The sequence below is a fragment of the Oreochromis niloticus genome, linkage group LG2 (genome assembly GCF_001858045.2).
Source record: "Oreochromis niloticus isolate F11D_XX linkage group LG2, O_niloticus_UMD_NMBU, whole genome shotgun sequence".
NCBI classification, from domain to species: domain Eukaryota; kingdom Metazoa; phylum Chordata; class Actinopteri; order Cichliformes; family Cichlidae; genus Oreochromis; species Oreochromis niloticus.
The window spans coordinates 30,629,525-30,643,091 of record NC_031966.2 but is presented as its reverse complement, the minus strand read 5'-3'; the positions used below and the strand labels follow the sequence as shown (position 1 = coordinate 30,643,091).

The following is a 13,567-nucleotide window of genomic DNA, read 5'->3' as shown; positions in this document are numbered from 1 at the left end:
GCCTCCATTTTTGAAAGGCTCCTCGCGGTTCCATTCTTCCCCTGGCACGGCATCACACACTCATTTCATTTCTCATTTACAGACTGATAATCAGAATGTCATTACAGTGTCCACACTGGGCCGCTGGAGGGGTAATTGAGCAGCATAAAAGGCATTTGAAAGAGGGATGAATAATAGAACCGGAGAGGGGGGTGAGTGGCGAGCTGGACTTAGGCCTGCTATCTCAGGTGTCTGGCTGCTATCGGGTGGCATCCACCTTGGCATTATGGTTAACCATGTCTACGTCAACCTCATTTTTCACCTCCAGCACATTAGAGGCTGAGCAGGCATCAACACTCATCTGGGGGAAAAAGGAGAAAATCAATAGGAGAGTTTTAGAAGGTCAAGTCAAGCATCAACAATCGCTTTACATCACAGAAACCAGTTTTAGATGTTAAAACGGAGAATGATTTTGCCCTTGATGGGTGTGTCTTAATGTCTTTGGGTGAATTCTGCACAGTTGCATCTTCTCACAGAGCACGCCCACTCAGGCAGAGGTTATGGCCATGTCTCACCGGCATCCTGCATCCTGTCTTTATCTCTTCCTCACAAGCCAGCTGATTATTTAATCACTGGATGGGCGCGAGCCGCGGTTTCGCAAGTTCACTCCTAAACAATAAGTCTGATCAGAGCGATTGAAATCCCAAAATCGAGCGAGGCTCCTTTGGTTCGAGTGGCAAACACAACAAGAGTTGCATCATTATAATCTAATGTTTATTTTCTTTGTTGTTTCCCCCCCCCCCCCCCTCCCACCCCCGCTCGCATCCACCCGTACTGTGGTGTGGCAGCTTGGCCCGGCGCCAGCCCCCGTTTGGCCGCGGTGGTACATTTCCATCTCATTCATCACATAAAGACAGATAATCAGAAAGTCATTACAGTAGCTTGACACCAGTGCTTGCCCCAGGAAGACAGAGTAATTGAGCACCACAGAAGGGGAGAGAGCAGACTGAGCCAAGGCCATGTGGTAATGAATGTAAGATGTCGACATGAGAGGAAAGGAAGAGAGGCTCTCAACGCACAGAGACCTGGACGGACAGAAAACGAGACTGACAACCGGGGAGCATGGGAGACCGCGTGTGGGTAACGTGGACAAAGCTAACATTGTGAAATGAAGGAGGGAGAGTGGCAGTAACAAACACTGACATGACTTTCAGGTAATTGAATCAATACACAGACTGTCAGGGAGAAGAAACCACTGGAAGGTCCTGTGATGTTTTGGTAACTGTACCGGGCTGGGCTAGTGGGAAAACCTACAGTTTTCTTTTTAAAACACTTAGCTTAAAAGTAGCTCATGAGAGTGCTTTCTAATAACATTCATCAATCAGCAACTTAATGTAATTAACATCGTGAAAGTTTTAGCATTGCCTGATGCACTGGCACATTTTTACTTAATTTCCTTAAAACCGGAGCTCTTTATATTTGCAGAGGGTGCATGCAGGGATAAGACACAGAAAATTAGGATGCAACAGTCTAGACAGAAACACGAAGAAAGTTAAAAAGGTGCGAATGAATCAGGATTTCAAGAAAAAGAAAAAACAAGGGTGGAAAAGAAACAGAAACTCATTCTTAACCAGTCCAGGAGTCGGGGAGTATGTGTAGACTACAAACTCTGAGCAGGGGAGGGGAAATCAGTTTTGTTATTCATTTATAATCTAGACACTGATATAGCATTTCTTTTTGATATAAACTGGTAAGTTGTCTTTCCATTATGTTGGCCAACAGTAGAGCAGCTGAGGCATGGGAACTGTAACGTTCATTTGAAACACGTTACCATTTCAATCTTCAAGAAATATTAGAGTCAATATTCATTTTTCACTAATTATTTTGTGTTGATGAAATATGCTCAGATGTAGGCTTTTAATAACGCAATGACCTCAAAAGCCATTACATGACTGTACATTAGCTGCTTGATGATGATGATGATGTTGACATTGATGGTGGTCGTGAACTCTGAGAAAATGTCCCTTGCTTGTTTTTAATTTTATAGTTTCAAATCATCTGATGCTAGTGACAAGAATTAGCAGCGACCTTGTTCATTAGTCTTAATAACACTCAGTAATAGTCCTTACAGTACACAGTGCATGAAAATTATATTTAACTTCAGAGAACAGCTGAATTGCAATGGCAATGTGACTTGGGTATATCCATAATAATAACAGAGCGGGACACAGCACTCGGAAATACTACAAAATATGGAACGATTTCAAGAGCTTTCAACTAAATGTAGTACACACGGCCTACATCACTACATCACAACCTTCCTTTTGACAAAAACTGCTTATACATCATCCCAATTGTGTTGGCATGGCTGTGAAGTAGAGGGCACAGCCTTGCCCTCCTGTTGAGCTGTTCAGAATAAATATTACAGAAAATTTGTCAGACCTCGATGTGAAAATGACAGAGGCAAAATCAAATAGTGTGCATAGAGCACTGGCTATTTTATCAGCCAAATGGATCATTTTATTGACCTGAAAACGATGAAAACCAAACTGTTTCAGTATGGAGAACAGGCATAAAGACTTTATTGACTCGCTATCAGTGGAACATGCTGCTCTAATTGTCCAAGGCGGAGATAAGCCTGATGGGCTTGATGGACTCTGGAATTTTATTACATGTCTTGAGGAAGCTTTAACAGTTTCTTGGGTTGTTAAAGATCAGATATTTGGTTTATATTTGTACTTGTTTGCCCTTTTTTTTATAGCTTTTATACCATTTTCTTTACTCTTAAAAAGTAGCAGTGATTAAAAAACTGTCATTGTTGATGCTGACAAAATATTAGCTGTTTGTTTCATTTCATAGTTTTAAAAACAAAACTAATGAACTAATATGGGAATAATTAACGGGAACACTGAAGATTAAATGCACAGCATTTAGCCATAATAACATTCAGTAACAGTTGGCCCTTGGCACTGCAAATCCTGACATACCCTGCTATAGTGCAACGAAAATTATATTTAACTTCACAGGAAACCATTAACCTCTGGAAGTAAGTGACCCAAAAGAGCTGTTATGCACAAAGGACCAATGCTGGCTAAACTGTTAAACAAATGGATATGTAAACCATAGAAATATAATTAGCTTACATCCAACTGGGCATATATTTGCATTTGCTTATGGTCTTTGTACTTTTATTTTGAGTAAGACTGAAATACAAGACTAGCAGGGAACGTGTATTCTATTAAAATACATCACATTTGTATTATAAATCACACCGTCTCAGTTTGGCGGGGGAAAAAAAATACGACACTCTCAAAGACCTAATGGACAGAGGTCTAAAAGAAACATCTCAATGTTCTTAAACAGCATGCCTCTAAAGTTACAGCGACTCTCAGTTACACTTCCTGCCTGTGTGGCTGCTGACACCAAATGAGTAAGTGCTTTACACCTAACGCACCTTGTGACTGCAATGAATATGCTTAAAGCGTAATCCCCACGTGTCTAGGCGGACATCTGCTTTTCTGTGAGACCCTGGTTGTCTTTTAAGATTTTAGGTGGTGAGTGGTTTATTGCTGCCAGTAGGTGCTGGGACAGCTTTTGCTGAGGAAGATGTCTTTTTTTTTTTTTTTTTTTTTGCGGGTGGAGGTTGGTGAGTTTGCAGGATGCTTTTTAACGTCACTTGTTGTTCTTCTTCTTTTCTTGGCTTCCACTGGCAGCTTTTACGGCCAACTATTTCTCACAATTACAGTTTAGGTGCTGCTGCTGACAAAGAGAGTTTTGACTCCACCCATTAATGAATAAGCCAGGAAATAGCTGTTGCCCATAGCTTCCTGTTACAATATGTTTTGATGGAAGTGAAGGGAAAAAATTCAAACCTCAAATGCAGGGGCATTAAGTGGGGTCTTAAATGGGTACCTTGACAGACCAATTTTCAAAATCACAGAGTTCCTATTACTTCAGTCCACTTCCTCAATCAATGGTAAAACAAGAGAGTGAGGGACCCAAAAAGCCTGAAATCTCAGCAAGGGTTTTTATTCTAGATAACAGTTTCTGAAGGGCATCCTGGCTGTACTGGAGGGCAACAGGGTTATCAACAAGATAAATGCTGTTTTCTGGGGTCTTCACCTCTTCCTCAAATGCCTTTGTCACAAAGTATCTTCACTCCACTTGGAGCACGTCTTCGGTGAAGAAACAGGGCCTAATCACAATGTGAAGCATTGTAAGAACTGCTTGCCAAAGGTTACAGACAGACAATCATTGTCTAGACTGGCAGACATTAGCCTCAGTGTTAAGGCACGGAGTATAGAACTGGGATAACCTATAAGTCCTATAAGTCGAGTTTGAAATAGGCTTCTGGTAATTCAATGTTGTTTTTTACTATGCAGCACTCTTCATGCAATTGTCATCTAGACCCATGAAGAGATCACTGCACTTAAACACTTTAAATACAGCCTTTTGTAATTATTGAACAGTTGGGTTAGGTGGGTAAATGCAAAAGTGTGGTAGATAAAAATCAACAATACAAATCAACAGTCCATCTGCTGGTCTCTGTTATGGCTCAACTGAGAGTGATGTTTTGGGGCAGCTGTGGAACACCACCTGCCAGGTTTTGACCCCAGCCTAGAGCTCAGCTGTATCCAGGCAAGATACTCTGCGATTTGCTGTGGTCTCTGCGGTTCCTCCAAGAGCACCTGCAGATCTTAGTGAGGGGAAACTATAAGGCTGAATTTAATACTCTCTGCTCACTCACATCTGTTGTTTTGCCAGATATTTTCCGCATCACCAGTATGATCTTTTCATTACAGCTCAAATACGAAATAAATTGATTTCATGTGCTCATTAGTAGCAGTCATTTATGGAAGCTTTTTTTTGTTTTTTTGTGGGGCGTTTTTGTGGGTGGCGTCTAATCAAAGAAGGTTGATTTGCGCCTTATTCCCATGACTTGCAGTATAAATATCACCACGCTTCCACATTGCCAGTGGTCGTAATGTTAATTTAATGTTACAAAGTGACTCCATGGTGAAACAGTTACTTTGACACAGTGTTGCTTCCTCTTAGCGGTGTGGGTGGTGACGCATGTTTTCATCCCAGGGTTTAAAGGGAAAATTCGACAATTTTGTACATCAAAGGCTGTTTACAGGTCTCAGTGAATGCTACTGCAAATGTGTGTGTGTGTGTGGGGGGGGGGGGGGGGACTTGTTTAAAGCCTTTTGTGGCCCCAGAGGGAGCTTCATGAAGTCTTCTCAGTTGCCTTAAGTTATGTTGGTTGAGTGTAAAGACTAGAAGTTTGACAAAGACAAAAAAATGTGAGTTTACCATCTGTAACCCGTTCCTCATCTCCGCTTGAGGCTAGCAGCTTAAGGCTACATTAGCTGACACAAGCATAGCACAAACAAATCTCTGAACAGACAGTCAGCAGTCAAGTTGCATTGTGGGTAACAGCAGGTTTTGACACTGAAGAAGAAGAAGAAGAGGAAAGGAAAAATAAATGACACATTAAATACTGCTGCATCAAATTGGATCTTTTTTACTGTCCATCATGAGCCCAATAGTTTCCCACACACAGTCTGCACTTGGGCAGCCACCCAGGTTTATCAACGGCCACCCAAGTACATTTGGCAACTAAATTTGGATTTTGTTTTATTTTTTAAAGCCCTCTGAGAGAATGACACCATCTGCAACTGACTTATTATTGGATAATCTGCTTGCTCTTATTTTGACAGTTAAGTCATTGCTAAGCATCTAGCCCAGGCCCTTTCCTTTACATGTTCACCTTGGGTGGGCAGGTTGCTGTTATTGCAGTCTTTTGTATCATTTAGCTGCCTCTTCAGTGAGTCTCTAGATTGGCGCCAGATGGACTCCAACTCTAGCGTCTTAGACTACAGCTTTTGACTGTAGTCCTTGTTCTCTGTAGATCCACTGCAAGCTGGATGGCCATTCTAAGCAGAAGGAGAACTGCAGAAGGAAAACTGAGCTCACTGAGCAGAACATGGACTAATGTCGCCTGCAGCAGCCCAAATTTGTGGATTTTGGAGTCCATCCGTGGGACTCGAAACTTGTGGACTTGGAGTCCAGCTATGAAATGAGAAACTGACTGGAGAGAGAGGTAATAATTTTAATCTGTTATTTATTTGTCACAAAGTATATTCTTATTAAGGTGTTGGCAGAGGATCTCTGTAAGCTACAAAAGCATATTCACATATTTCAATCTAAATTTTTAGTGAATGGTATATTACTGAAATTTTCTTACACATTTCACTACTATTTGCAAACTCTTAGTGAACAGATGGTACTGAAAGCTGCAGACTGTTCTCATTCAGGTGCTTCTAATCAATATGTGTTGGGACTACTGAGCCTGCCTACTGGAAACCTGACTCACGTGCTGGTGATATAGGATACAGCTGATGAGCTCAAGTGGGAGCCACCCATGAATACTTATGTGTACTGTGCTCAGACTAGATAGTACTGCTGTATCTGTTTCCTGAAAACTCAACTCAGCTTTTTTTATGCTGACACAGGATACAGCGCACACAGTTTGTTGTACAATCTTTCCTACAATATTCACTGCTCATCTGTGAATCCATGTGTACCATTTTTTCTGGTGGAAACAGCATAATTTCATAGTCAAGAACCAATTAGAAATGGAACAGTCAAACTGAGGGATGTGTCATGGAAACCTTGTAGAGACTCGTTGACATATACCACTGACAAATACTTGTTCAAGAGATGCATAGTATAAAATATAGACAAAGAAAGAACAAGGTAGTCAAGGAAAAGCGAGAAGAGGATATGTGTTAATACAGGCACAATCTAATTCAGTTCTGAAGCGTATTCTTCCAAACAGAGAATTTTCCTCATGCTTCCTTCTATGTCTAATCTTCCTTTTAGATAAAAGAACACAATGAGGTTCTGTACTATCTCCCAGACTAGAAAACAAACCTAAAGGCTGATTTTGAAGCTTCCACAGAAGCAAAACAGGTCCAGATCAAATCAACAGAAGTTAACCTTCTCAAAATAGAGAAACCCTTTCCAAATAATAATACAAAGAACAGCTATATATACACACACATACTGTGTATACAGTATATACACTGATTATTCAAGTGTGCTATGTGCAATATCTTGACATAGTCAGACAGGTGATTAAGCTCAAACTGAGGCTCCGAAGCTCAAGAAACACATGCACCCTTCCAGCCTTCAGATATAGTGTTTTAAAGTGCCAAGCTGGGACATGAAAGTTGCTGACACCAAGAATCTTAATGATTTAAGGATTCCAACCAAAGTCAGTCATATAAAAGGATTAACCAAACACACCTGCTGGGAAAAAAGGGGGGAACGTGGCTAAGAGATTAAAAATGTAAGCCTATTTCTGGATGGTCCTTACTGAAACCAAAGCACAATAACCTGCCATGAGAATATCTTGCTGCAGCAGGTGAATTTGTAAATGGAGAGGAAAAAGAAGCAGTTCAATGAAAAGGTTGGTTGCTTCAAAAGGGTAAGTAATACTAAAATATCTGAGAAAGAGCTGATAAAGACTGGACTTAATAAAAGAACTGAAACAAGAGGTCATTTGTAGGACAGTGAAGATGCCTCAGACTTCAGGGCAAAGCAGCAAGTAGGAACAGCACACACTAAGCTGTGCAACCAACTTATTAATTGGATCCTGCCAAGACCAGCACAGGGATACCAGAAAGGATTCTCAAGGATCTAAAAGTTCTGTAACTTTAACAAACTGCAGCTGCTGCAGCAAGTCTCTCCAAAGTTGTCAGGCAGCAGAAATCAGAAAGTAATATGCACAGGCTAATAGGCCAACAGGCTAACAAGCAGTAAGTCTACTGTCTGACTGCGGTACATGAAGGAATCCAACAAGCCCTCAAGCTCCCATTCGGTTGAGTTCCTTTGTATCAGTTTGAAATACCCAACGATCACCACAGCAAAAGTATACAGCTATAAGAAAGAAGAAGGGGAAGAATATGCACTCACTCACCACCTGGAAAGCTTAAAGCAAGCCATTCTGCCACTCTGCTATTTATTTGACTGCCATTTTATTGTGTAACATATTAGAACTGAATAACAGAGAGAAAGAAAGATCTTTTGTCGTGCTGGAGTTGCTAGCTCCAGGAGGCAGAACATATAAGTACAAACTCGTTTAGTATCAAACCATCTGATATGCCCATAGAAACTATTCAGTCATTCACTTTGGGCCAGAAATACTGTCCACAAAAGTGCCATTATCTATTTTTGTCCAATTTTAATCACTTCAACATTAAAGCCCAGTTTTTTTCACATCCACTCCCCTCTATTTTCCCAGTTCATTAACACTGATCTAGGTGTGAATCCTTTCATTGGCAGAGGTGGGTTATTCTGCTAAAAATGTGATTGAAATAAAACCTCTAAGTGAAAAAAAAGGAGAGGCCCATGCTGCTTTATCAAAAGATTTCCCCTAAATTGCTCACATGCATTTTATCAAATAGAAAAGCCAGCTGATTTCAATTTCCCCATCCTGCGATTCCACAAACCCAGCAGCACGTATCACATTTTGCTTCGCTGTGGCACTTTGTTGATTTGCCAGAAGAGCCCATCTCTCCTTTGTCATGCAGTTTTAACTCATCTTGGAGCTCACCTTAGGAATTAACTGCTAAACGGACACATGCCTAAAAAGAGGAATAGAAGTTATGAAATAGATGAGCAGGACAAAACGACTGTAGATGCAACTTCAAAATAACATATCCATATCCACAGACTTACATGGACTAAAAGCTTAGGAGCATTTTGTTCAGCTAATGTACATTTGACTACAAAATGGTGAACTGCTTCAGCTGTGGTCTTGGTATCCTATGATAGTGTAGTTTTTTAAATTGTGAAGCTTTGTGCTTTCAAATGATGTATAGCTTCATTTTTTTCCAAAGATGATTCAGAATGAGTCGATACCATTCAAAACACAGCAGCCGTATTCAGGCTGGTGCGTGTTAAACAGTCGTCTCATCAACACAGAGACTTTGACTGACTCATCAATCACAGCTCGGACCTCACTCAGAAGGCTAAACTCACAAAGACTTGTGTTAATCTTAAAGTTTAACACATGTCTTTGTTCTTTAAAACAACATGGTGGGCCCAAACACACACAGCACACAGACACAGAGAGAAGATTTAAAAGCTTTATTGTAAAAAGGCAAAATTGTCTAGCTAGTAAGTGCGGCTGAAGGTGAGCATGGCTGGTAAGAAGACAGGCCTGAAGATAAAGGCGAAATGGAGGATGGGTCCACAGAGAGAAATACTGTTGGTACGTGTAAAGAAACCGTAAAACTGACTGTGGCTTGAGAGAATAGCTAGCACTGAAGATAATGGAATGAGTCATGGCAGAACCATGATTCCGAATTGTACAGAAAAATAGTCTGAAGTATTCAAAAGAACATGCTTACGTTTCTGTGAAGCCCAATATTATGCACCTATGTGTTGGGAAACACGCACTGGTTATCATGTAGCTGAAAATTCGAGCAGAATTCTCCACAGACATGTATTTGAAAATTAATATAGTTGCAGTTTCTCCAAATATCCCTCGTCAGTTGGATGGAGAAAAAAGAAAGAGAGAAATGTTTCAGCAGCCCCCCTCCTGTTTCTGTTAAAGCCTCTTTACACAAATCACTCTTTTCTAGCCTTATGCATGTATGTGTGTGTGTGTGTGTGTGTGTGTGTGCGTGTGTGTGTGTGGCAGCAAAGCACAGAAAAAGTAAAGAAAAACTTGACAAAGATTGTCTCAGCAAACCTGTTCGACATTACTTTGAAGTCCTGTTGTTTTTCCATAGTGCCACTATTGAAAAACACTGTTATCACAGCATCAGGTAAGGAGGGAAAGAACAGTATTAACAATGCAATGTAAAAACATAAGATAGTTTTAGTCTTGGGTATGGCAGTTGCAAAATTCTGTAAAATGTTATTTGCTAGTGTGCTCTCTCTCAATTGTACATTTGAAATAGCTGGAATATGAACACAAAACATGCACAACTAGCAACACTGTAAGAAAGGTGTTTGCATTCATAAATCATATCACATGATTTATTACAGTGCAGCAAGTTAAATTCATGTGTAAGAGACATCTTACATGTATGGATCCTGTTACTTTAGTTTAAGAATGCCAGCATGCGACACTTTCCTTGGTGCTGCACATAGTTAGGTCTGCTAGATTAAAGTGCTCTTTGAAAATAGAAGCGTTTTTCCTTGACCCCTGAGGCTTTTACCCCCATACCACAGCTGGCACCATAATCCTGGACCATTTGATTCCACCCATTAAAATGTCCTGTGCAAAGAGCAGATCTCTATGCAGCATTTTAATGGTGTGCAAACATAAACGCATAATTCTCATAAAAGAGTGTGGTAATTATATTAATGCATCCTTATATAAAAAAAGTCATCTTGCTGATCTTGAAAGGCTTTTCAGTGACATAGACACTACTCCATTATATTACCTCGTCATTCCAAGAACTGTCCGATTTCCTTGGTTTTGGAGGAGGGTGTTTGAAAGCTTGAACTTCAAGGAAGTCAAGTTTCTGTTCTTCTTTCAGGTCCTTCATGTGTTTTTCCAGTGTTTGCTGTATGCTGCTGACTTGAAAGCAGTCAGATGTTTATGAAATTTGATGTAGACTTTATATATAATGTCATGGCCCTGAGCTTTAGTTCAGAGGTGTACAACCATACAAGCATTTTCTGCCAAGCCTGTGGCACTGTTTTGATTTCTTTATTCTATATTTGCGGGTTTCTCACAGAAAAACTGTTACAGTATCAAATTTTTGGTGACCGTAAAGTTATGTGCAGGCAGCATATGTTGAATGTGAAACAAATGCAAATAAAGAACATAATACTGAACTTGCGGGATGATGATGAATATGAAAATCAAAAGAATTGGGATTTGGGATTGGAATTGGGAAATTTAAATATACAGATGTCAGGAATCACTGTATGTGAGACGACGTCTATGCAAATAACAGAGGAAGGCGACCATTCATATTAAAGAGCATAATTTTCACATATCTGTCCACTAGAGTAAAACTCTCCAATTAAAAAGTCTACCAGGTCCTGAAGCAGCAAAGCAGCCACACACCATCACACCACAATCATCATGTTTGACTGATGGTATGATATTCTTTTTATGAAATTCTGTATTAGTGTTTTGCCAGATCACTCAAACTTTTGTCTCGTCAGTCCAGTGAAGATTTTCCCAAAGGTCTTGGAAATAATCAAGATGGGTTTTTTTGACAAATGTGATATGATTTTTGCCATTTCTGTCTGTTTTCTCTACTCTCTCTCTCTGCCCCCCTTTCTTTCTTTTTTCTCTCAGGTGGGCAGATCATTTTTTGCCTCTGCCTCTGGGCAGTGCTGCCTTTCCTGGGCATGCTCTCACACACCTGCAATTCATTGCTCCATGAAGTGCTGAGTATTAAATGACTGGCTGTGGCAGTGATCCTCTGCCAAATCGTTGCCTGCACAATGACGGTAAATTGGCACCCTTTGTTTGACTTTTGCCTTTGTATGTTTTGCTCTGAAACACTTGTTTCTCATCTGCTCTCTTGTGCCTCACCTATATTTCCTGCCTCACCAACAGAAGTACTTACCTGTTTTCTCTCATGGAGTCCAAAGCTCACAGTCAGACTACTCATCAGCACACTAGCCTTGTGGCTCTCCATGGAAAAAAGGACTTACCTGAAACTCACCTGCCTACCTACTTTCTGCTGAACTCTTTCCATCGCCTTTGGATTCAAACCTGTTCCACAGCAATCCCTCTCGCAGTGCAGCTCTGTCAGCTCTCAAGTAAGGACTCAAAGTAAAAACTCGCAGTGCAATTACTGCTTCCCTTTCACTGTTGGTCTTTGCTAATAGCCTCTCTCCCTCTCTGCAGACTCTCTCTGGTCATCAGTGTTGAAGTTAGCTCCTGCTCAATAAATCTACTGCTGGTGCATTATTCAGTCCAGTTTGTAAATAAATCTTTTAAACCTTTCTACAGTTGTCTGAGTCTGCTCCTTCAGTCTGGTAATTGCGAAACCATGATAGCCCAGTCTCTTTCTTATTGTTAAAACATGAACACTGACCTTAACAGAGCCAATTGAGTCCTGCAGTTGTTTAGATTTTGTTTTCAGTTCTTTTGTGACCTCCTTAATGAGTCATCAATGTGCGATGGAGTAATTTTGGCCACACCTGGTAAGGTTTACTACTGTTTCAAGTTTACTCTATTTGTGGAAAATGACTCACTGTGACTGGTTGGAATACCAAAGACTTGACTTTGTAACCCTTTCAGACTGACACATGTCAGCAGCAGTTTCAGTGCATGACACATTGCTTCTGGAGATCTTTTAGCCTACTTCATTTTGTCAGACAGGTTCTAGTTCAGTGTTTTGTTGATTCAGCAGGCGTAGTAGTAATCAGGCCTGGGTGTGGATAGTAAAATGTAACTAAACTTTCTAAAACATGTGGTTAATCACAGTTAATTCATGATTTAACGAGAGCACAGATTCCTTTTTCAATAAAGTCAATTTAAATTTCTTGCATTTTGTATTTGCTGGGGTTATGTTTTGTCAATATTAAAATTTATGTAATGATATATCACCCCCCCGCCCGCTCCATTAATCTTTCTTCATCTTTCTCCATCTCACTCCATCCCTGGAATCCTCTGCCACACCACGCGTCTGCATGTCGTTCTTCACTACATCCATTAACTTTGAGTTTTTTTGGTCTTCCAGTTTTCCTCCTGCCTGGCAGCTTATTGTTCAACATCCTTTGTTCAACATAGGATTCCTCCTCTGCACATGTCCAAACTGCTTGGAACAGCTCAATTTGAGCTGGCCCTCTCATATATCCACTTCCAATCCTGTTTATTCTGGTCATTTCCAATGAAAATCTTAACATCCTTAACTCTGCTACCTCCAGCTCAGCCTCTTGTCTTTTTGTTAGTGCCATCTTCTCCAAACTATACATGAGCCCAGATCTCACTACAGTCTTTTAAAGCTTTCCTTTCACTCTGGCTGCTATCCTTCAGTCACAAATCACCTCTGAGATGCTTCTTCACCTCTTTCCGTTGCTTTAGATGGTTTAGACCCAGAGTATTTACACATCCACCTTCACTACCTCTGCTTTTTGCATTTTCACTGTTTCACCTGTCTCGCTCTCATTCAAGCGCATTCTCTTGCTTCTACTTACTTTCATTCCTCTTCTCTCCAGAGCATACCTTCACCTCTCTAATCTCTCTTTAAACTGCTTCCTGCTCTCACTACACATCACAATGACACTTGCGAACATTACTGCAGATGGAGACTCCTGCTTGATCCCATCTTTCAGCTTGTCCATAACCGATGCAAGAAAGAAGGGGCTCATAGCTGATCTTTGATTTAATTCCACCCCCACCTTGAACCCCTCGGTCTCCTCTACTGTCTCGTTGTCCTCATATATGTCCTGACTTCCTAATGCAGTAAAACAGTTCTTTTCTTGGCACCCTACCATATGCTTTCTCTAAAAAAAGACACTTATGAAATCAGTAATAAGAAAGTTTGAGTAATTAATTCTTCTGGCCTCTGGCAGCTCTATTGACCTGGTCATCTCAATC

General features: G+C 40.6%; 1 long non-coding RNA gene across 1 annotated transcript; it reads left to right on the top strand.

The window, feature by feature from the left end:
• The first annotated feature begins 6,067 nt into the window (after positions 1–6,067).
• LOC102076902 (uncharacterized) lies at positions 6,068–11,969 on the top strand. Its single transcript, XR_269060.3, has 4 exons — positions 6,068–6,082; positions 11,312–11,466; positions 11,576–11,781; positions 11,870–11,969. It is a non-coding gene; the product is annotated as an uncharacterized LOC102076902 (long non-coding RNA).
• Positions 11,970–13,567: the final 1,598 nt, after the last annotated feature.